A 25252-nucleotide genomic window follows, 5' to 3' on the forward strand; every position below is an offset into this window, starting at 1 on the left:
TTTTTATTTAGACAATGCCTTTTGCTTATTATCATCAGCAAGTTAGAAATGTGTAGACTGGAGGACATGGATTCATAGCGAATTGAAAATCTATTATTTTCAAATTAATAAAGAATTTAAAATTTCCTCGTTTCCAGGAAAAATGTAATTTTTTTGGTTATTTACTTTAAAAAATTGAGACAGTTGTAGATTTACATGCAGTTGTAAGAAATAAAACAGAGAGCTCCTCTGTACACTGTCCAATTTCCCCCAGTGGTTATATTTTGCAAAATTATAGTACTATTTTACAATCAGGTTATTGACACTGCTGATCTGATTCTGATTTCCCCAGTTTTACTTGTACTCATTTGTGTGTGTGTGTGTGTGTGTGTGTGTGTATTAAAATCTATATAATTTTATCACCCATGCAGTATTGCCTATCCACCACCACAATCAAGGTACTGAAGAGCTCCATGTGAAAAATAATTTTTAATGGAGCAGATGGAATTTTAAGTAAGCCTTGAAGGACAAAGGAGAGAAAAGAATATTTCAGAAGAAAGAAGAGTGAAAAAAAAAAAAACCGGGACATGGATGAATTTTGGATGTGGGGGAGGGCACTAGCTCTTTTAAAGGGAGGGATGGCTAATGAGAGAAGAGATAACCAGGTTAGTTAGATAAGATGCATAGCCACATTATAAATGGCCTGAATATCAGCGATCATATTGCTTGTATTTAAAAACGGAATTCCCTGTTGGTCCAGTGGTTAGGACTTGGTGCTTTCAATGCCATGGTCCGGCTTCAATCCCTGGTCGGGGAACTAAGATCTTGCAAGCCATGTGGCGTGGCCCCCAAAAATAAAAATAAAAATAAAAATAGTATACCTGCTAATCAGTGTTTTTGCACTTGCTGTTCCCTTTGCACAAAACACTCTTCTCCACAGATACTCAGGTCTGGCTCCATCTCATTATTCAGGTCTCAGCTTAAAGGTCACCTCCACAGGGGAGGCTTCCCTGATCACCCATCCTAGAGTGCCCAGCCTGCTCACTCTGCTCCACCTCCCTGCTTTATTTCTTTCATAGAACCTACTATTTAAAAAAAAATCTTATGTATGTGTTTAATTACTTGTTTATTATTTCTTTTCCCCCACTAGCATTTATGCTTTATGAGAAAAGAAATCTTGACTGTTTTGCTTACAGCTGTATCTGACTGCCAAGCACAGCACCACCACTCAGTAGGTGCTTAATAGTTGTGGAATGAATAAACAGGCTGCCTGTAGAAGTTGTGGCATATACAGCTTTGAAGCTTCCTTGGTCTTGCATCCCTCTTCCTATTTTCCTTCCTATTCTCTCTGACTTCGTGGGTTCAGAATGCACAAATATAAAATGGAGGGGATCATCATTACTCCTCTGTAGGCTTCCCAAATTTCACTTCAAACCATACAAAAAGCAGATGCTGAGTAGTAAGAGGATAGAAGGGTATTATTTGTTAATATGTGATCATGCCCCATAAAAGGCCATTCATTGATTTACAGATTTTGTGCCCATACTAAGTACTAGGCAGCAGCCAGAGAGACCCTACCTTCAAAGAGCTCAGAGCCTAGCGTGGGAGAGAGGTGTGGAAAGGGAATGTTGCCTGTCATTCCAGTAAACAATGAATGTTGCCCACAATCAAGCCATCAGCCACTGCAGCTGACCCTGACGGTGTGTCCTTTGGGGAATTCAGCATGGAGAAAAACAGGATACTGGCCCTACAAAGTTAAGATGAATATCAAAGGAATAATTTCAATGAGCCCAGACTCTTGCATCTTCCCACATGTAGAAAAGCACTAAAATCATTAACTTGAGATGTCTGTGTTTTTGTATTTAGCAGTGATCTTTTGATGCTTTTTTTTTTTCCCCAACAAAAACTATATACAGTGGCTCCTCCCTCACCTCTTTGGAGCAGATCCTCAGAGTAACTGAGAGGCTGTCTCCCAGGCTATAGTCCTCATTCAGGTCCCTGAATAAAACTTAACTTGAAACTCTTAGGTTGTGTTTTTCTTCTGTCAACACAGGTATGTAAAATTACAGTAATCATGAAAAGTGCAGCAATGGAGGCATGAACTAGGTGCAGTGCTGCAGCCACTTAACATCTGAATCAGAAAAGGATTCATAGAGGAGGAATCACTGAGATTAGGACTGGAAATAAGAGTAGGTATTTACCAGGTAATCAATCAGAATGAGGGCAGCTTTACATATTCCTAAAGGTAACTCTATCCCTCTCACCACCATTTTTCTTTTCTTCCCTTCTCCTTTTCTCTCCCCCCCCACCATTTCTCCTATCCTTACTTCCTATCATTTAATAGTTTCTGAGCATCTATATCTCTCTGGAGAGATACAAAAAGGCAGACTCAGTTCCCTGACCTCAGGATGTTCCAAGGCACAGACACCAGAGCTCCCAATCTGGAATCACACCCCGGGTTCAAATTCCAGCTCCACCAGTGCTCACTAGCTTTGTGGCATATGAAAGGAACTTGACCTCTCTAGGCATCAGCTTCCCCATCCACAAAATGGGGATATTAACAGTACTAACCTCACTGTTCCTTGTGTATGGTAAATATTCAATAAATAGAGCTGTAATTATTATTATTATTTTCAATAAACTTAAAAGTCATGGGACTAGAAGAGGGAAAGAATGAAGCACAGGATACCAATGTTAATCACAACCATATCCTCTCATATGTCTTCTGATAGTTTTTTATCAACTCCTTTTCGTCTATGTTGATGAAGTAAAATTTGTTTAACTGTCTATGACCATATTCACTTCCTTTTCTCATCACTCAGTTTCCAGACGTTTTATATCAACTGATGGCTTCAACCTGGCTTCCCAAAATATTTTCTCATGACTTGGCAGAGGCAGGTCAAGGTACCAGAGTCCCTGGGAGGTATGAGAGTAGGCTAAGTGCAGAAGATGAGGGTCAGCCTTCTGGGGAGGAGTGCTCCCAGAGAGCAGAGGAGTAGGGCAGAGGCCCACACTCAAATGCTCGCAGGGACCTGGCAGGAAGCAACGTGTGCATCTGCTGCAGATGCAGTAAGGACTGCATCTAACGTATCTAATAACTGTCTTTTGCTAATATGTGGGGAATAAAGGTCCAGTGGTGATGGAAAGAATGAATCTTTCTTTCCCCCCAAAGCTGAAAATTGAGATTTTTATAAGAAATCTAATATTTTAAGGTTAGCAACTAATTTTTAAAAATTAAAAGAAAACAAGTCTACAGGCATGTTGGAGACAGGAGGGAAGGCGTCAGGGCACAACCTTTAAAAGAATGACATAGGCATTGAGGATATGACATCAACTGGTTAGAATCCATTAGGCCCAAGATGGCAGCAAGATTCAACTTCCAGTAGACCTTGAGCCTCATTATACACTCGTAATATATTAACATGCTAAATGACACACCCACAGGCACCACGATGGTTCTGAGGCCAACCATAAAAGGCCAAAAAGTGGGTGGTGACCCAGTTCCTAGAAAACTCTACCCCTCCCTCCCAAATAGTTAGAATAATCCTCTTACTCATTAGCCTATGAAATTACCCAGCCCATAAAAACTAACTATCCCGTATTCCTTTGGGGTCGCTCTTGCCTTCTGAGAAGGACCACATTCTGTCTATAGAATGTGTATCTCTGCTTTCACTTTACTATGGCTCTGCTCTTGAATTCTTTCCTGCCTGAAGCCAAGGACCTCACTTGACGGCCTGTCCCAGGGACTCATCTGAGACCTGGGGCATGACCATCCTCTTGTACCCTATTTTCCTGTAACCTCTTTACAAAGGTTATTAATAAATCTATTTCTTACCTATCACTTTGCCTCTCACTGAATTCCTTCTGTGCCGAGACATGAAGAACCTGAGCTTCATTAAGTCCTGAGACAAGTTGTGTGGTTTCAGTTGGAAGACTGTGGGTTGGAGTCCCATCCGAGGTGTGCGGTTTCAGTCTGAGCCCCCGGCCCATGAGCCTGGACTCTGAGAGTGTTCAACGTCCCAGGTGCAGACAGCCTCCCAGTCGTCTACACTGGACTCTGGAAGCCACACAGCTGGTTGTAGAAGCAACAGAACTAGAACAGCGCTGACAAAACCTGAGTAATTTTGTCGTTACAGGTTGATTTAAGCCTATGTTTCTCCAACAGTCTACGTCCCCTGGTGGCCGACTTCTTGCACCAAGGACTATCACTTATGTGAATTTTGTTTTGTAGTCGCTCAGGGAAACCTTTACTGCAAAGAGAGGAAGTGGGAAGCCAGAACGTGTAGGTTTTGTTTTGTTTAGGTCTTTGTTTGTTCTTTCCTTGGAGAACTTATTTCTCTCTTCTCTCCCTGTTCTCTACTTTTTTCATTCTAGCTTTCCCTTGGTGAGCGCCAAGTTCCCAAACTGCAGAATCCAATTCAGGTGGTCCCTGCCAGGCGACACCCTCGCCCTGGACCTGTCTCTAAGGATCAACTCTTCTTTGTGCGAGGATCTGCTTTCAGCTAAGAGTCTGACTGGAAAAAAGCTGATAAACTCACTTCAAGTGTGAATAGCGGCAAAGTCAGCGGCCCAGGGTTTCGACGTCTAAAAAGGTACTCGAAGTCATCCCTCCTGAGGAGGGTTTTGCAGTTCTTTAACTTCTTTAACGTCAAAGTCAACTTCCCATCCCTGGAACTGCAGGGCCCTCAGTGGGTGGCCGGGAAAGACCTCCGGGTGGCCTGGTGGGGGAGAGAGGGCCCCTCCTACTGAGGGTAAAGGCCGGCAAATGGGGCAAAAGGAGACAATTGGCGAATTTAGGTAAACGGCAGGAGGGGATTCCTCTGACTCCTTTTGAAACCTTCCCGTTAACTGGAAATTAAAAAAAGAAAAAAAGGTACTTTAAAAAAGTGACTCAGGTAGGCCTGGAGGAAGCGAGGAGGAGGGAAACGAAGAACGAGAGGGAGGGAGAGAAGAGAACCTGAGGAGGGTCAGAGATAGTAAGGCGGGGGTGGGGGGGCGGGAGGAGGAGGAGGAGCGGAGCGGGGCGGGGCGGGGCGGGGCGGGGCGGGGCGGGGGGAGGAGGGGCGGGGCGGGGCGGGGGGAGGAGGAGCGGGGCGGGGCGAGGAGGAGGAGGAGCGGGGCGGGGCGGGGGGAGGAGGAGGAGGAGCGGGGCAGGGAGGGGCGGGAGGAGGAGTGAGGGCGGAGCGGGGGCGGGGCGGGGACGGGAGGAGAAGGAGGAGCGGAGCGGGGCGGAGCGGGGCGGGGCGGGGCGGGGCGGGGCGGGGCGGGGCGGGGGGGGAGGAGGAGGAGGAGCGGGGCGGGGCGAGGAGGAGGAGGAGCGGGGCAGGGAGGGGCGGGAGGAAGACTGAGGGCGGAGCGGGGGCGGAGCGGGGGCGGAGCGGGGACGGGAGGAGAAGGAGGAGCGGGGCGGGGAGGAGCGGGGAGGGGCGGGAGGAGGAGGAGGAACGGGGGGTGGGGGGGCGGGAGGAGGAGCGGGGGGGTGGGGGGGCGGGAGGAGGAGCGGGGGTTGGGGGGGCGGGAGGAGGAGCTGGGGGTGTGGGGGCGGGAGTTGGAGGAGGAGCGGGTTGGTGGGCAGTCTGGGCTGCAGGGTGGGTGAGGGCTGCAAGTGGACAGCTCGCGGACCGCCGGCTTCCAGTGCCTTGGGGATGGGGGGGCTGTGGGCGGGGCGAGGACCGCAGGTTCTTACCTGCCTCCGCTTGGAGCCTGAAGTTCAAATTCAGTGAACATAAGTCCCTCTCGAGGTGAACCAGGGAGGAGGGAAAGCGAGGCATTTTAGGTCAGTCTTTTCTGTTCATCGGTGGCACCTGCATTGCAAAGACGTAGTGCAGGTTTTCAAGTTTAACAAAACACCTTTTCCTTTAGAAACTGTGGGCGGCGGGGTACGGGGAGGGAGAGGAAACCTTTGGCAGAACGGAGGGATTTGAGAAAGGGGATCTGGGGACCAGCTTCTGTGAGAGAAGTTTCGAACCTAAATGGGAAAATAAAGTTCTTAAACCGTCTTCATCCATTTTTTTTTTTTAAGGTGTGGGGCGGGACCAGGTAGGAACTTTCATTTTCCTTTCTCTTTTCACCAACCAATTAGTAGAAAGCGGCTTATTAGCAGCAGAAGCACTTGCTTCGTATGTAGGCAATGGGATGGGGAGAAAATTAGCTGGAAACTCCCCTTCACCTCCATCTCTCCTCATAGGGTCTAGTGAGATCAGTCTGGGACTGCTCAGAGGAAGTTTAAATGATTTGTGAAAAGCCCTGACATCTAGGATAGTAAGGTGTTAGCAGTAACTAAGGAGGAAGCCCGGAGTTGTGAACACGTTAGGAGGAGGTATTGCGGAAGATGGGTCATGAAGACGTCTCACACCAAAGGAAATCATAAGGCAAAGAAAGCGGAAGAGAAACTCACATTTCCTCTTGATCATTGGGGGTTAGCTACATTGTCATTTCCAAGTGGAAGATGCCAAAAGTTTAGTGAGAGTAATTTTCCTGACGGGCAGGGAATATGCTATTACAGTGAGACTACAGTCAGCCCCAAGGTTGTGACAGTGACCAATAAACTCTTCCCCAGATAGAGTTTTAGGAAATATGTTTAATTACTCCATAAAAGGAATCATCTAAATCATTAAAGACTTAAGTGCCAGAATATTCAGTCCTGCCCAAGTCAAAAATTAACAGCAAGCAGACTTTTCAGTTACAAACAGCTACATAGAAGGGGATGACTAAATACTGCATATTCCTTCTCCAAGCTGCTGATCCAAAAACCAACATGAAATTTAGTATCTGTGATGGCTATTTCACTTTATCCTCTGTGCCTATTGTAATTCCTTAAACATAATAAGGCTCAATAAATATTTGTGGAATGCACTGTTCAGTTAATCATGTTTACCACATTATATTTATTAAACTACCTGGAGACAAGCTCTGAGATGTAGAGTTTCAGCCACCTTCTCAGCTGACATCGAGTGGGATCTGGACTTTGAAATGAACCTGAGGATGTTAGCGCAGCAAGGAACTTTAGGGTTAGGTGAGTTAACCTATTTGTTTTCACTTGAAAAACAGAGAGGGATGGTAACTTTCCTAAGATCACACAGCCTACAGAGCTAGGATACAAATGCATCATCTTCTGACTCCTAGTCCTGTCTAGGATGGACACTGGCTCTTAGAGAAAGAGCAGCCTAAAGGACACATAATATTATGGAAGTCAATTTTCATTAGGAGGAAAAGCATCAGGAAAGGCACTGCAGTGGTGTGAGCAGAAGTCCTTTGAAGCCTCTTAGCTCCAGCTCTAGGTAGCTCATAAGGGCATTCCATGTGAGTTGGCAATGCCAGAACTCTCAGATCTAGAAATAGCCAGTGCTAATATTAAAGTCTGTTCTTCCTTGTGGTTGTTCATCCTGAAAGCTCTAAGGAATAATTCATCTTTCCTTTTTCTGCATTCCTGTGAAGCAGGCCCTTCTTCATAATAATGAAGTCAAAATCCAGAGTTAAAATTTTAACTAAAAGCCAGGAACCTGAGATTGAAAATGATCTTGTCTTTTTGTCCAAAAAAGTACTATCTTTTCATGTGTTTCCTTGTGGGAGCACTGCATGATCAGGGCAAGTAAAACCTGTGAAACAGTCTGGTTTTTCAGGGCACTCTTTCATTTCAGTGTGTGGGAGGGGACTTTCCATAGCATTTCACCAATGTGTTTGCTTGGAGAAGAGAGTCAGAAGGCCTGGTGAAATTTAAAGTCCTTTAGAAGGAGTCATTAAGGAGAGGAAGTCTGTCTGTGAAGAAGAGAAGACAGTCTGAAATCCCCACTAAGAACCTAGTTTTATTTGCTCCGAGCTATTTTATCCTGGCTCTTTGTATTGCTGAGTCTGTAAGAAAATGGGCAGAGGATGAAGATGTGTGGTTTACACAGATGTAATTACATTCACACCCTTAGCCGGTTCATAATGGCAGGCCTAATATTCATCAGCTAACTCAGCCTTGAGCTTCCTGGTGCCCACACCCACCTGGGGGAGAAGAATGTCACTGACCATCATGAGGAAAAGCATACACACCCACACATCGCTGCTCAGCTCAGCTCAGCGATGCCCACCACTCCCAAGCACACTCGGTGATCCAGCTGGGGAGTGGCCGCATGGCTGCCACACTGTGGCTGAGGGTGGGGAGGCTGCGAGGTGGCTGCTCTGACCCCACTGAACCAAGCCATCCTCCATCCGTGGTCAGCCACGCTCTGCTTATAGAGCCACCGTATCCTGCCTCCTTGCAAGAAGAGCCCCCAGGACCAGGGCTCTCTCCACACTGCCTCATCTTTGGCAGGACCTCTGAGTGTGTAGACTAAGTCCCACAGATGGAAGCAAGCCTTCCGGATGTCTCAGGAGACATTTTACTGTATCTGCAAAAAGCTGGGCCCCCAGCTTCAAACGGAGCCCGCCCACATGAAATTGCCTCTCTCTGTGCCGCAGAAAGCAGCTGTTGGACCCTATTGGCTGGCTTCCCCGGTGCCTCTGACCGTGTGGGTAGATCTAGGGCTTGGTGTGCCTTCCATGACATCGGGGTTGCCATCTGTGCTACCTTTTGGCACCTCCAGAAAAGGTGGCTTGACCTAGAGGAGGTCATGGAGAGGGCCCGATGTGTGCTGGGGCTACTGGAAGCACATGTAAAAGGACTATCTGAACAGCTGTCGGTGCCTTTCAGTAATTCTTTATGTCGTGCTGGTCCTGACCTTCATTTCAGCCAAGTGTTTGTCAGCTGCCCGTGATCCGGCCATAATTCACATGTGTTGGAAGCAAGTCAGCTTTGCCATAGGGGAGATGCAGGCACTCTCTCATCCACCGTCCAAAAAAAGAAACAGGGGGGGGCGCCACAGGGCTTGTCCCCGTGGGTGGTGGAGCGTACCCTCTCCATCAGGGGCTGACAGCCCGGTACCAGCAACCCATCACCCCCGAGGACCTGTGTTTCAACAGGCGCTCTTGGCTGGCTGGGGCACTGTGGAGCAGGCCTTCAGGCAGCTGAGAGGCCGGGGGCAGTGTGGTCAGGGTAAGGCGCGGGGAAGCAGAGTGTATCTGTGACGTGGTCACTGGCTGTTCCTGGCTCCACAATCTGTGTATTGTCTGAGGAGAGGTCCAATGCCCAGAGCTGGACCAGAGCCTCCACCCTCGCTATGGCGTGGAGCAGAACCAGCCTGCAGAGTGGCAAAGGATGAGGCACAAAGGCCGCTCGGGTTCCAGGTGCATCAAGCCATCAGCTGGCACCTGGCATTCCAGGCCGGGCCAACTCGGGGTGCTGACTACCCATCCTGCTTTTTCACTTGAATTCCACCTTCAGGCCCTCTTTCTTCTTTCCATGTTAGCCCTCCCTCCCTTTTCCATTCCTGAGGATTATTCTGTCGTTGATGTTTGTAACGCTCCAAGGTGTTGTATCTTTTTATAAAGTGCCTGGAGAGGGCATGCAGGCTGGTCAGGGGCGTGGCTGGTTTATAGCCCAAGCAGTTGATAGTGGCCCATCTAACAACTTTAACTTTCCTGAGCACTGCTTTTATCACCCATAAAGCCATAAACATTTATCTATCTATCTATATTTACACTTGTGCACACAAACCTGCCCTTCTCTGCACCAACTCTGTTCAAAGAATAATCTTTATTAGTTTCCTGCTGCTGCTGTAACAAATTGCCACAAACTTAGCCACTTAAAACAACACAAGTGGGACTTGCAGAAGGCACAGGGGTGACACACTGTGGTCCTTTGGGAGAATGGCAGTTAGTTCTGCAGGCTGGAGGGCATGGTGGGAGTGGGAAGGGAAGTATGGGGCTGCAGAGGTAGGCAGGGGCCGCAGGCCAAGCTAAGGAGGTTGAACGTATTCCTAAGAGCCAAAGGGAATCACTGATGGAATTTAATCAGGGGATGACGTGATCACTTTGGCCTTTAAAGAAGATAACCCTTAGTAGTAAAGAGGGATGAATTGGAGAGGAAGGAGAGGGAGCTGGGGGCAGGAGGACCAGCTAGGAGGTGAGCAGGGTATGTAGGAAGGCTGGAGACTGAACTGTACAGCCATGTGTGTGGAGGGTACTCAATCAGAACACACAGAAACTTCTTCCTTGTTAAGCACCCACCCTCTTCTAGTGGTGATTGGCCATCGTAGGACTGCAGCCCAGTAACTCATTGGATGATGGGGCTGTCCGTTCTCCAGGCTGGGTTAACCTGAGGGATTACTGGGAGAGGTAGTTTCTGCAGCTGCCCTGCCCTTTCCAGCAGTTTTCAGAAGGCAAGAACCTTTCCTCTGCCCCTCTCAGCCCACCTCCCGGCCCACCGTCGCCCACCCAGTTGATGCTGAGCCGCAAGAGTGAGAGGCAAACCGCAGGCTGGAGTTCTGCAGAGCTGGACAGGAGCCTTGGCTTCCCCATCTTTAGGAATGGAGCTGGACCACCCCCAGACCCAGCTGTAATTTGATTTTGCTGTGTTTACCGTGTGCCCCTCCCCTTTTCCAGTTTTCTCTCCTTCCCTCAACACAACGTCCTAGAAGTGAAAAACCTCACTGGAGGGTGGGTGGGTGTGTGTGGAGGGAGGGTGGGAAAGTGGGTAGTGGGGTGTGGGGAGGATTACAGGGTGAAGACTATACCACAGTGAGAAAGCTCTAGGAGTTAAAAAGTGTCATTTAAAAAAAGTTTTCTTACTCTTTTTACCTCCTTTAAGGTTTATCGGTTGGGAGCGGTGGTGGTGTGGTAATAGGTGGTTTTTAATATTAACGATGAAAATAAGGCAGAGAAGGAAGCCTTTGTTTTGCTTAGGGGACACTGCTGAGATGCGGCAGGTGTTTATTTACTAATCTGGGGGTCAGAAGGAAGAGGAACAAGCCTAGGCCTGAGCTGTTTCAGGCTTGAGGTGAGAGGAAGGCTGGTCTTGGGGCCCCAGAACCCTAAGCAGCTGGAATCAGTGACCAGTGGGGAGTGGTGGTACTCAAAGCTTGATCGGGAGAGTAAAAGCACACCTCAGGCCCACGTTTCACTTGCACCCGCACTCTGCCGAGAGAATACTGCTGGGAAGATAGGAGTTGGGGGTCTGTTGAGATTAAAGTAAGCTTTGGGTGGACCCTAAACTTGGACAAGTTCTGAACTGGGAAGTCCATCTCCTAGGACCCCAAGGTCCTGGAATCTCTCCAGGCCTCAACTTCTCTCTCTGTAACATGAGCGAGCCCCACTGAGATCAGGGAGCTCTGGCACCGCTCCACTTCCCGTGCGAAAATGTTGTCACTGTGCTTGCTCACCGTAGACCCAGCAGCGTTCTCTGGAGCCTCAGGGAGTTTGGCTGATGATCAGAGTCAGTCCCAGTTCCTGGGTGGAGCTGGGTGGCAGTAGAAGGGAAGAGGGAAGGGGCCCTGCTTCTCCTGTCCCTGCCATTCTCAACCTTCTGGAACCACAGAAGGCAGGTGCCTACCTAGAGGTCTGGTCATGACCTCAGTGAGGCCTGGGCTGAGGGGGGAGTTGAACAATGGAGCAGAGGTTGAGACAGTCAAAGGCACGGAAAGAGAGAAACTCTCCCATGGCTTTACCATCATTTGGTGAGAGAGCATCACAGGTAACTGTCTTCCCTTCAGGGAGTTTGAAAATATCCACTAAAACACCTATCCCCATGGATTAGTAGTTGGAGGTGAGCATTATGAGTTATCTGTGTATTCTACTCTCTTTACTAATCACCCTAAATAAGACACCAAGGATGCTTTGAGACCTTAAGGCCTAAAATAGGCAGTATCTATGCTTACAAAGACTAAAAAAATTCATACACAAAATGCTTACCATAATATCACACAATTAAGAATGTTCTGGACTTCCCTTGTGGCGCAGTGGATAAGAATCCACCTGCCAATGCAGAGGACATGGGTTCGATCCCCGGTCCGGGAAGATCCCACATGTGTGGAGCAACTAAGCCCAAGCGCCACAACTACTGAGCCTGCGCTCTACAGCCCGCATGTCACAACTACTGAGCCCGTGTCACAACTACTGAGCCCACACGCCACAACTACGGAAGCCCACACACCTAGAGCCTCTGCTCAGCAACAAGAGAAGCCACTGCAATGAGAAGCCCGTGCACCGCAACGAAGAGTAGCCCCCGCTTGCCGCAACGAGAGAGAGCCCGCGTGCAGCAACAAAGACCTGACGCAGCCAAAAATAAATAAAAATTATATCTTTTAAGAAAAAAAGAAAAGAAAGAATGTTCCAGTGTAGGTTCAGGCAGTTAGTTGTCACCCTCAGCCCATTCTGTCCTGAAGAATGGCTACTGCCTCCTGGGGCTGGGTGTAGGTGGACCATCTGGACCAGGACGGCCATGTGGGAATTGTGCTGGTCTCAGTGGCCCTGCAGCCGGGCAGCTGATTCCCAGGCCAGTTTACTGGCCAGGCGCCTGTTCGCTGCCATATCAGTGGCAATCATGGCAACAACATTCAGGTGGCACCTAAGGGTCAGGCTCTGGGCTGGAGCTGGTGCACTTGGCCTACCTGTGCTCTAGGGGGCACTGTAGACACGCCAGGAGCTGATGACGAAGTTTCTCTCTGAGGCTGGCTTCTGTCTGGAGACTGGTCCCCTCTGGACTTCTGTTGGAGAAGAGAGAGAAATACTAGCTGTTCTCCTTATCCCATTTTTTCCAAGCCCCAGTTTTAAGACTGGAAGAGATTACCATGATGCCCCATTATAAAGTACATTGAAGGCAAGAGTCAAGTTATAAGCTGGTGGAAGGATCATTGTGCTGGGGTTCTAGTGTCAGCCTTAGCATTAACTTGTAGTGTCTGTCACCTTCTGCAAATTACTTTCCCCTGGCTTAGTTTTCTCATCTGTAAAATGTAAGAGTCAAAGATGGTCTCCCAGTGTCCTTTCCAGCTTTAATATGCAGGCTCCAACACCAGCAGTGAAACCATGCTTTCTTAAATTTTCAGGAGCCCCAGGTCCTTTGAGGGGATCTCAGCCTGGGTTTTATCACTTGTGACTTCCCTCTCCACCCAGTCCCATGGCATTAGGGCTTTGGTAGAACACATTTGGCCACTTACCTGGCCCAGTTTCTTAGGCATCCTAGCTAATCTCCATCTCGGTTGTCTTGTTGGTCTGGGTACCAGCCGGGCTTTCAAGTCGGAGGTCACTGGTCAGCTCCAACACTTCCACTTCCAGCTTAAACTGATGCTCTGTCTCCGTCTTCCACCTCTGGTTCTGGTGCCTCTGCTGCTGCTGCGGCTGAGGAGAGCACCTTTCTGGCCCATCTTTCGGCTAATGACTTTTTTTTTCTTCCCTGGGTCAGCTGGTTGTGGTGGTCAAGATCCCATGGCCGGGTCCTCTCCCTGAGGTTGGCTGGGCTGGTGCACCCAATCCATCTCTTGATCTGCAGCACCCAATCCATCTCTTCATGGAAGGGGCAGTCCTGAGGGGCTGGCCCAGAGCACAGAATAGCCATGTGGGCCTTCCTGGAGGCACCCTGAGGGCCTTGAACTTGATATGACAGTGGTGTGTATACGAGACATATTCCTGCACCGGAAGACACCCGGCCACATCTTCATAGACTGAAGTGTTGAGTTGAATCATCTTCAGGCACCTCTTGATGGCAGGCTCCTCCATGATGGCAAGCAGGTGTCAGCACTCTGCTGGGGCCCAGTGGACCCCAGATGGATCCTGCTGTGGCGCCTGGGATGTCCTGCTGGCTCCTGGCCTGGGGGTGTGAGGGCTGAAGCCATCAGTGGAAGTCCTGGACTGACCCTGTTAAAGAGAAACAGCACCAGACACTTGTTGAAGGCGTAAGACAGATTTTATTCAGACTACTGCAGTAGGGAAGCGAGACCCAAAATAAACTGGGCTCAACTCCAACTAAGACAAAGGTGGCTGAAGTTTTAAAAGGGAGAACAGAGAGGTAACTAAATGCAGCTATAGGGAAGTGAAAGCCGGGAACAAAAAGAGGCTAGGGAAATCTGTGGGAGCTAAAAAGGGGGCTATGGGGAAATGGAAAATTACAGAAGGGGGTGTGAATGGAAAATAACTGAAAACAGTTCGGCAATGTAGGTTGGGACTAAATATATCTTGTGGTTTGGCAGCACTGCATTTTCTTGAGCAAAGACAGCAAGGGGCTGGGGTCCCTTTAGCACAGGTAGAAGCCAGGCTAAAATTGGTCAATTGCTGGCTGACCAATGAGGAAGTAGGTGGGGCCAGTCACCCTCCATCATACCCTTTGCACAAACATCTTTGTTGGAAAATCCCTTCAATGGAAATCAAACAGATCAGTTCCCACGGCACAGCTGACAGAAATATCTTGCTGGGCCAGACTGCTGTCTCTGCTAAGATGCCTCCCACAGCTGTAGCACCAGCTGACTCCTCTTGAAAAGACACGACTGTTACGAAGAACAGGGCTGGCTTTGGAAGGCCAAGGCTGGGTGTGAGAAGGCTGTTGGGGGCTCCACACTTCAAGCGGGGACACAGGGGAGGAAGAGCATGAACCCTAGGTGTCAGGAACTGCCACATCCTTTTCTGCTAGCCTCTTGACCATGGCTCCCTGCCGTGGCTCCCACAATAAGACAAGTCAGGTGCAGGATTCTGTGGTGCTTCTGGGGCCCCCCAGAAAGTTCCCATTTCCAGACATTGTCCTTAGTCTGTCTCCCTTGTTTTCCTGACAAAGCTCCCCCAGAAGTTAGTCTGAGTGTCCCAGCTTAGGGCTGGAGGAAGAAAAGGCTTCAAGGTTTCAACTTTTTTTTTTGCCATGCCTCGCGGCATGCGGGATCTTAGTTCCCTGACCAGGGATCGAACAGAGCCCCCTGCAGTGGAAGTGCGGAGTCCTAACCCTGACCGCCAGGGAAGTCCCCAAGGTTTCAATTTTTGAACGTCTCAAAGAGGACCCATGAAGGCAGTGAAGCAAGAGGGAAAGGCTTGGAGGGCCTAAATGAGAGGCCAGGAGATCATTTATATAAAAGGTACTGTACATATCTTTTGGTACCTGATTTTTTCACTCGGCATTCTCTTGATTAAACTTCTGTATTCCATTATAAGAATAAACCACTTCATTTCTTATTTATTCTATAATAGTTCTTATGCTTTCTATTTACCCAGCTTTTCTTTGATTTTTTTCCCCACCTCTTTTCCTGTTTTCTGTGTATCAACAGTGTTTTCTTTATTCCTCTTTTCCTTTTATTGCTTTGGCAGTGATAAATTTTATTTCAATTTTTCTAGTCTTTACCCTTAAATTTTTAGCCTAACTGCCTTCAAAATGTCATTCTCCTTCCAAATAAATAAAGACCTTAAAATATTTAACTTTGATCAGCTCTAGCAATTTGCCATGTTACTATACCTAAAGTTGCGCTGTGTAACACGGTAACCACTAGCTACATGTGGCTACTTAAATTTAAATTAATTGGTGTTAAGTAAAGTTAACAATTCAGTTCCTTGGTTACATAGCCACATTTTAAGTGCTCAGGAGCCACAAGTGGCTAATGGTTACCATATTGAACTGAGCAGATATAGAATATTTACATCATTGTAGAAGGTCCTATTGGACAATGCTAGTTATTTCCATCTAGTTTCTGTCCCCCTCCAAATTAGTCATTATTATCAGTATTGCTTTTTATTTTTTTAAATGTATTTATTTTTAAAATTTTTATTGGAGTATAGTTGATTTACAATGTTGTGTTAGTTTCAGGTGTACAGCAAAGTGAACCAGTTATACATATACATATACCCACTCTTTTTAGATTCTTTTCCCATATAGGCCATTACAGAGTATTGAGTAGAGTTCCCTGTGCTATACAGTAGGTCCTTATTAGTTATCTATTTTATATATAGTAGTGTGTATATGTCAATCCCAATATCCCAATTTATCCCTCTCCCTAATACCCCCTGGTAACCATAAGTTTGTTTTCTACATCTGCAACTCTATTTCTATTTTGTAGATAAGTTCATTTGTACCCTTATTGCTTTTTAGAGTCAATACTTCTTTAGATTTACTTTTATGTTTACCAGTTTCTTCGCTCACCGTTGTTTTTGCATCCCATTCCTTACTTCTGTATTCAATTTCTTTCTTCCTGAAATGTATCCTTTGGGAGTTGGCTGTGGGCTGAATTGTGTCCCTCCAAAATTCATATGTTGAAGCCCTTGTCCCCAGTTTGACTGTATTTAGAGATAGGTTCTTTCGGAGATAATTATGGTTAAATGAGGTCATATGGGTGAGGCCCCAATCCACTAGGACTTGTGGCCTTATGAGAAGTGTAAGACACAGAGCTCTTTCTCTCTCTGCACATGCTCAAAGGAAAGGCTATGTGAGGACTCAGCAAAAAGGTGGACATGTGCAAGCCAGGAATAGAGCTCTCACCAGAAAGCAAACCCTTCCAGATCTTGATCTGGGACTTCCAGGCTCCAGAACTGTGAGAATAAATTTCTGTTGTTTAAGCCATCCAGCCAGTGGTATTTTGCCATGGCAGTCCTAGCAGACAAATACAGAGTCCATTCAACAAGAGCCCAGAGTGTTATTCTGAAAGTATTTTGCCTCTTTGTTAATAGTTTAACAAGGTATAGGGACTTCCCTGGTGGCGCAGTGGTTAAGAATCCGCCTGCCAATGCAGGCATGGGTTCGAGCCCTGGTCTGGGAAGATCCCACATGCCACGGAGCAACTAAGCCCGTGCGCCATAACTACTGAGCCTGCGCTCTAGAGCCCACACACCTAGAGCCTGTGTTCCACAACAAGAGAAGCCACCACAATTAGAAGCCTGCGCACCGCAACAAAGAGTAGCCCCTGCTCGCTGCAACTAGAGAAAAGCCCGCATGCAGCAACAAAGACACAATGCAGCCAAAAATAAATAAATAATAAATAAATAAATTTTAAAAAATAGTTTAACAAGGTATAGAATTCTAGGTTGTCAGGTTTTTTGTTTTTTGTTTTTGGACCTTTTAAAATATTATTCCATTGTTTCTGGCCTTTGTTATTAAAGTTGGCCTTTGTTCTGGCCTTTGTTATTAAAGTTGAGAAATCTGCTGTCAGTCTAAAATGTTCCTCTTTTCTTTGGGATTGCTTTTAATATCTTCCCCATATTTCTGGGTTTCATTACAGTGTGTCTAAGTGAAGGTTTAATTTAATATTCCTTGCTTAGGATTCATTGCGATTTTTTAAACTGAAGATTCTTTGATCAATGTTGGAAAAATTTTAGCTATTATTTCCTTTGTTCTTCTCCATCTGAAATCCCCACGAGATATATTTGAACCTTTTCCTTCTATCATTCATTTCCCTTAACTTCTCTATATATTTTTCATTTTCCCCATTTTGCTGCATATGGCAATTTCCTTAGCTCCGTGTTCTAGTTTACTATTTCTCTTTTCAATGTGTCTCTTCTTTTAACCAGTCTTGATTTATTCTTTAAATAACTATACTGTTCAATTCTAAATGTTTGATTTGCTCAAATCTACCTTTCCTTCAGGGTCTTGTTGTCTCCTGAGTATTTCTTTACCTTTTAAAAAAATCTCTACTTTAAATATATTGATTTTAGAATCTAACTGGATTTCTTTGGACTTCAGTTGTCTAGATTATAAAATGAGGTTTTAGACTAAATGACCTCTAAGGTGACTTCCTGCTCTGCAATTCTAGCATACACCCTGATATTCATTTATTTTTAATGAACATTGTTGGCACACTTTGCATTTCCATTAATGAAGGTGGCATTGGAACATGGCAGTGAATAAAGGATAATTATTTTAAAAGCCACCTTCCCCAGACCTCTAGGGCTCCAAGCCAACACCTTCCAATTTCTCATATCCCCTTCCTGTATTCGCACAGAGAGAAACAGGTGGCTAACCAGATGAACACAGGCCAGGAAAAATATCCATCTGGGTTTGGTTTCAGATCAGAGATATTTTTTGGAGGCTTATCAAAGAATCCAGTGAAAGGCTTGGGAAAGAAGTAAACACTAAACCTCTCACCTTCTCAGAGATTTTTGTTTTGAGCATTGTAGCACTTAACATATAAAATTAGAGTGTTAACGGTTTTTCTACACTCCTAAAACCAACAGAATAGCGCAGGGCTGGAAAAAGGATAAAAAACGCTTGTATTTCTTTTTATCTAAAGATTCCCACAACCGAGCTAGAAGAATGTAGGAAGGTACTGGAAGTGAACTGTGGGTATGAGCTGGGGGATGGGGCATGGAGGAGGCGACCTTAGTATATTTCTGTAAAGGGCAGATGAGTGATCAGTACAACCATTTTTGAAGCTTGTATACCAGGGTTTTTCACAAACATCTTTCAAATTCTGCTCCTATGTTGTTGAATGTTCAGTGAGTAGAGAATGCAATGAGATTCAGTCTTTCCAAACCCTGGCCTCTGGTCTATCAAGCTGATTGTAAATGCTGTGGACTGGAACTGTGGGTTTTTAGGCAAATGGCATGGAGCCAATTAAAATTAATACTCAGCTTGCTTCAAAGAACACCAGCCCTTCTCCTGCCCACTAGCTGACCACACGCAGTCATGGTGCTTTTATGATTTATTTTCTTTGCTTAGATTTTTAGAATAAACTTGCTTGAGGCATAATTTATATATATTTGACTTTACTGAGGTATAGTTTATATATACCTTGTTTTAAAATTCAACAAAATAGAAATTTCCTTCCTTTTCCATACTGTCCTAGAAAAAGTTGTGGAACTAAATGTCAGAGTTGTATTCCTCTCCTGACTACTGGTGTTTTAAGGATACCTGCTTGTCTCTTAAGTTTGTTTTTCTATGTCTTAACTGCAAAATAATTATTCATTCTAAATAAAGATCATTAGCAATTGTATGCTTTTTGTAAGCCCTTGAGGCACTATGTGTGAGGCCTGTGTGTGAGAATGTATTTATTCTACATATATGTAATTTCTCTCTCTCTCTCCCCCTCATTCCCACTTCCATCCAAATAGCTTTTAGATCTGTTCTTTTTTACTCTGGAATGTCTCACTCTCATCCTCTTCTTTCTGTCCCTTCTTTGAATACGCTTTCCAGCCCTCCTTTCTTTTTATCTGATTAAAATCATCATTTCTACACATCCTCTGTCTAGATTAATCTTCCTGATGCACGACTTTAATATTGTCTCTCCTTTGCTCAAAAGCCATCCATGGCTCCCTTTTGCCTACTAACTCCAGCACAGTCTTCTTACTCTGCTGGTGAGTGTCTTCTACAGTCAGGCTCGATACACCTGATTGCTTCCAGTCCTACCCACCTGTCCCACTGACCCTTCATTCCAGCCACCTCAGTCTCTCCCAAGGAGTTGGTCATTGTTGCCTTTACATTTTGCTTAGAATGTCACTGCTGTCACATTTCCCTAGAGGAAATATTGCCCACCTTTTGATCCTCAAATCAAATACTACCCCCTTTCTTTAGCTTCCCCTCATCACTCCTGTGCAAATTTATGTCTGCAGCTTGTACCCCAAGGTACCTCACAAACATACGCATAAAAATCTGCCATTTTTATTGCATATGGCACCTTGTACCACGCCTAGAACACATGTGCCTTTTCTCATGGTTACTTATGTTTGTGCCTTATTTTCCATACTGGATTATAAACTTTTCATCTTATTCATCTCCATATCCCCCTAAATATCTTGCATACAATAAAATACCAGTAATATTATTTATAGTATGAATAAATATCAGCATCTCAAAGCTCTGTTGGACGAATAAAGACAGGCATTTAAAACATTTTGAAACTTCAAAATAATGATGTACAGTTTACTTGAAGGATAAGATAGAATAAAAACTGATTATAAATAATATCTAATTTACTGTCTCATACATAGCTCACACATAATTGATTAAATGAATGAATAAACAAATGTTACAGGACACATACAGATGCTAGCCCAACTTTTTTTTAAATTGAAGTATAGTTGATTTACAATATTGTGTGATGCTATGCCATTTTAAATTATCCATCGTATCCAGAGAAGGGTCCCTCTATACCTTCAACAGTAAAATGAATAAGAAAAACTATAATGTACTAAGGTAAAAATAAAATCCACTGTCTTTTTAACTCAAGTAAAGTATTTTAGAATATAAAATATCTGTTTGCTTAATATTTAAGTAAATTCTACTGAGTCTTTTGGGTTAGATTCTGCATTTGGATCTTAACATACTCATTTGTTCTTAAATGCTATTTGATAAAGACATATAGATTGGGGCCAAATCCTGCCTCTGTCCATTACTGGTATGGGAATCTGGGATCTTTTAAGCTGTAGTCTTCTCACCTGTAAAATGAGGATTAAAAATAACCACATCACAAGGTATTGAAAAGATTAAATAAGATTACATAGTAAAGTACTTAGCATAGTGTCTGGCATAGAGTATATGTTCAATAAATTGTTGCTATTATTTCAAGCTAAATCATAAGCTATTTCAAGAGATAGATTTTTATACTCTAAGGCTGTGCTGTCTGATATGGTAGCCACTAGCCACACGTGGTGATCGAGCCCTTGAATTGTGGTCAATCTGAATTGGGATGTGGGTAAGTATAAAAATCACACTGGATTTTTAAGAGTCAGTATAAAAAATGCAAAATACCTTATTAATACTTTTAAAACATTGATTACATGTTAAAATGATATTTTAGGTATATTGGGTTAAATAACATATTGCCAAATTAATCTCACCTGTTTCTTTTTACTTTTTAAAATGTAGGTACTAGAAAATTTTAAATTATATATGTGTCTTGCATTGTATTTCTGTTGGGCACTGCTGACCTAAAGTCTCTGGTCAAGGACAGAATTAGGTATATAGGTGCTCAACTAATATTTGATTGGTTGATTTACATGGCTAAATCTCTTCATTTCATCACATTGGCACAGTTAAAAGCTTAAAGGACTGTATTTTTTTAAAAACTGCACACAAATCTAGACAGATTTACAGAGTGGAGTTATTAATAGACAATCTCATATACTGTATTCACTCAGCAAGTTTTTGGTAATTTCTCCCTGTAAGTCTTTAAGGACTGAAGCAAACCTCTTCAAACAGAGCTTCTGTGAAATTTGTGCAATTAAGAATGGGGATGACCTTTTATTTGTCAATTATACCTCAATAAAACTGAAAAAAAAAACCCCAAAAGAATGAAGATGACTTTTCAGGGACTAAGAAACCTGGCTGCTGAAATTAACCTTGGCAAATGACAATGAATCAACTACGCTGATTGGCAGGTCAACTATGTTGTCAAATCTAATGGGCAAATCGGATCTCTGATGCTCTCTGGTTCCTGGCTTTTCCTGCTCTCTGTAGCATATCTAAGCCAAAAGATTACAGGAAGCCAAAGATGGGGCAGAGGCTATGGGGCTCTCCTGTCTTTACCAGACACGCTGGCTAACTCCAGGAACCATTTGGTCTTCTTCCATAACGTTCCTTAAGCATGAAGTAAACGCCTCTGATGGCTTTCAACACTGGCAGAACCTGAGCCAACCAATACTCTATGAATACTCCTGTAGGCAATTTGCAGCAAAGACGGTCTCACTCAAAGAAGTGTGTGGATTGGTTCCATTGTAAGCTTTGGGTGCGAGTGGGAAGGGGGCTTGAATTTGGCTGTTTGAATCGTTCCAGAATGTGCCAGTGTGCTTCCTCTCCTTTCTCCCCAACATCTCTTGACCCCTCTCCAAACACTAATTACCACCAACACCACCACTATCACCACCACCAATGGTTAACATTTATTTAGTGCTTACTATATGCCAGACATTTTTCTCAATATTTTCCATCTGCTATGACTTCACTGAATATTCAAACCATTCTTTGAGCAGGATGCTACTTCTGTTCTAATTTTGAAGGTGAGAAAACTGAGGTACAGAGTGATTAAGAGGGCTTCCGCAGTCACATAGCTAGTGAGCAGAGCAGTCAGAAAAAGAAATGAGTCTGCTTGTCTTGGTGCTCTTGACTCTAGCTACAGCATCGGGAGAAGGTTCTGACTAGTCCCTATCACAGAAGAAAACAGATCTGCTTGGTCAGGGAAAGCCTGGACCTGTAGGTTATTCTTTAAGCTGCTCTGAAACCTAGAGGTGTAAAGTTTTTGACCTCCAAAATTTTGTGGTCTTTGAGTTAATGTCAAAAACTATAATGGATTATGGCACTTTCCTGAGTGCCTAAAGCTAGGGTTTTGTGTGTTCCAAATATTCCTTTTATTTTTACTTTTATTTATTTATTTTTAAAATTGAAGTATAATTGACTTACAATATTATATGAGTTCAGGTGTACCACATAGTGATCTGATCATTTTATACATTGCAAAATGATCCCCAGGATAAGTCTAGTTACCATCTGTCACCATACAAAGTTATTACAGTATTATTGACTATATTCCCTGTGCTGTTAATACTAGTTATTAATCACAGGTGTTGTCTGAAAAGTTCTGCAACTTATAATATTGTTCATTGGTTTGAACAAAGATATATATCATTTAGTAAGTATAAATAATATTTATTATGGGTTTGTTCTGTGCCTTTGGGACTTTTTGGTCCTTGAGGACATGGAAAAATGTAAGTATTACATATACTTTGTAATCTGTTTTTCACCGGCTTCCTGCATACTTTTGCTCTACAAGGAGCGAGACTGGTTTAGGTCTAGGGTGGAGTGAAAAGGGATGCAGAGGAAAAGCAAGAATGTGAGCAGATATGGAAACCATAGATGCCGTGCTTCATCAGGTGACACCTGCTTCTTCATTCTGGTAGAGGAGGGCGTTGGTTCCACTGGACTCTATGACATACATACAAATGCCCCTAACTTTTTTCTTTTAGCAACCTGATTGACTGGCCTTTCTGAGCAGTTTGGAGGAGCAGGGAATAATGAAGGAAACACTTTCTCTGCTCAAAGATCTCACGCCCTAATGAAAGGGAGAAATACCAATTAAATATCTGAGTGTCACCAACAAGGACCTACTGTATAGCACAGGGAACTCTGCTCAGTACTCTGTAATAAGCTAAATGGGAAAAGAATTTGAAAAAGAATAAAAACATGTGTATGTATAACTGAATCACTTTGCTGTATACCTGAAAGTAACACAACATTGTTAATCAACTATACTCCAATATAAAATAAAAATTAAAAAAAACCTGAATGTCCTTCACAGATGAAGATAATGACATTAAGGGAAATCAAGTATTTATCCAGAACCATGGCAGGATGGTTCCATGTGCTGAACTCCACAATTCTAAAAGGAATTGTTGGGAATTCCCTGGTGGTCCAGTGGTTAGGACTCCATGATTTCACTGCCGGGGGGCCTGGGTTCAATCCCTGATCGGGGAACTAAGATCCTACAAGCCCCATGGTACGGCCAAAAAAAAAAAAAGGAATTGTCTTTACAGTTTCCAAATTTGCCATAGGTTCATGGAATGTTACAGATTTTCTAATTTCCTCATCTTTTATATGAGAAAACTAAAGTCCACAGAAAAGTGTGTTAGAGTCAAAGGTTTGGTTTTTATATTTCTACTCCTTTGGACTTTCCATTGGAAATAATTTGATTTCTTGTTTGAACTAAACTTCCTGGTTCTTTTAGTGTTAATTTCAAGTTGTTTCCAGAGAAGAGAATATTGTCTGCATTACCTTCAATATAGTCATAAAATGACAGTATGATCAAGTATGATAAAGGCATTCTCAAGTTAATGAGTAATTATCTCTTACTACATAATTGCAAACAGAATCTTCATCTAGAATTCCTTTCTTTCTTTTTTCTTTTTTTTGGCCTGTTAATATAAAAAAAAAAGGCAAGCAGGCAGATGACAGCCTTTTTCCTTTGACTAAGGATTGATGTATCTGCCTGCTAGGATGACACAAAAAATATGCTAACTATAAACTGTAAAATAGGACTTCCCTGGTGGTACAGTGGTTAAGAATCCGCCTGCCAATGCAGGGCACAGGGGTTCGAGCCCTGGTCTGGGAAGAGCCAACATGCCGCGGAGCAACTAAGCCCGCGCGCCAAAACTACTGAGCCTGCGCTCTAGAGCCCAAGAGCCACAACTACTGAAGCCCACGCACTTAGAGCCCGTGCTCCTCAACAAGAGAAGCCACCGAAACGAGAAGCCTGCGTACCACAACAAAGAGTAGACCCTGGTCGCCACAATTAGAGAAAGCCCGCGCGCAGCAACGAAGACCCAATGCAGCCAAAAATAAAAATAAAAATAAATAAATAAATAAATTTAAACTGTAAAATAACTAAGAATATACATACACATACAAATAGATGGCATATATATTGATATGGTTTAGGCAGCTTATACTTAAAATATTTATCGGGGCACAATGAGTCCTGGAGACCTTCGAACATAATTTAATAATTAGTTGGCCTAAATTTCAAATATAGAATTACCAGGTGTCTAGACCTGTTCAGTAAAATTAAAAATACATGCAGGGACGATGGGACTGCTCCTTACTGTGCACTGGGTGGTTACGGGGGTGTATACATAATAAAAACTCATTGAGCTGTACATGTAAGATTTGTGAATCTTACTGTATATAAATTACACCTCAAAAATAAAGCTAAAAAATAGAAACAAATCGCAATATGTAATTGGTCTTTTAATTATTTATCATTTCAGATTTGCTATATTTTAATTACTAATTGATACTTAAGAGTGGCTTGAAACATCTTTTTTGTTTCTCCTTGTGTCTTTTTATCTTTCAATAAACTAAGTTTTTCAAAAAGAACTTGTGATTTTCTCACAAGGCGAGAAAACCTTTAACTTACCCGTTTGCAAGTAGGATGGTGTAGTAATTACGTCCAGAATTTCGTTTTTTTATGGGGTACTTCAAGCCACGGTATTCAGATGGCAAACGGGTCTCACTGAACTAAAGAACCTCTCCCAAAGATGCTATGATTCTATTTTCCACCCCCAGATTCTCGAAATTCACATTTTCCCCCTGGATGCCACTAGAGGTTGGTGGTTTGAAAAACATATCTATGCACACCTGATTTAAATATATTTTTAAAACAATTTGCCTTTATGTTTGTATTTCCCTGCGTTCTAAACCTCCACGCTCTCACGTCTAGTCTACTTTCAGTCCAATCTCCGGGCTGAGTTTCTTTACTCTGCGGCAGGTCAGGGAACCACAACTTGAAAAAAAAAAAACCCCTCTAAAACATCCGGAAAAAAGAGGAAAGACTACGACTCCCAGAATGCAGTGCTCCCAGGTCACGCCGGCTCTCCGGCTGCCCAATGACCGGGCTCCGCGAGCATCCTCTCGTCCTATTGGTCAGCTTTCCCGTCAGTAAGGGCGGAGCGGAGAGGGCCCCGGATGGTACATTTCCCGCCACAGCGAGGCACAGCGCGGAAATCTCGGAGAAGAAGCAGCTCTCGA

The 25252-nt window shown here is 44.2% G+C and overlaps 1 long non-coding RNA gene across 1 annotated transcript; it reads right to left on the minus strand.

Moving 5' to 3' along the window:
* Window positions 1-1655: 1655 nt before the first annotated feature.
* On the minus strand, window positions 1656-24971 carry LOC132373952 (uncharacterized). Its single transcript, XR_009505566.1, has 6 exons — window positions 24642-24971; window positions 12996-13692; window positions 12450-12545; window positions 5666-5783; window positions 3815-4827; window positions 1656-1726 (listed from the first exon to the last, which is right to left on the minus strand). It is a non-coding gene; the product is annotated as an uncharacterized LOC132373952 (long non-coding RNA).
* Window positions 24972-25252: the final 281 nt, after the last annotated feature.

The sequence above is a fragment of the Balaenoptera ricei genome, chromosome 11 (genome assembly GCF_028023285.1).
Source record: "Balaenoptera ricei isolate mBalRic1 chromosome 11, mBalRic1.hap2, whole genome shotgun sequence".
Classification (NCBI taxonomy): Eukaryota; Metazoa; Chordata; class Mammalia; order Artiodactyla; family Balaenopteridae; genus Balaenoptera; species Balaenoptera ricei.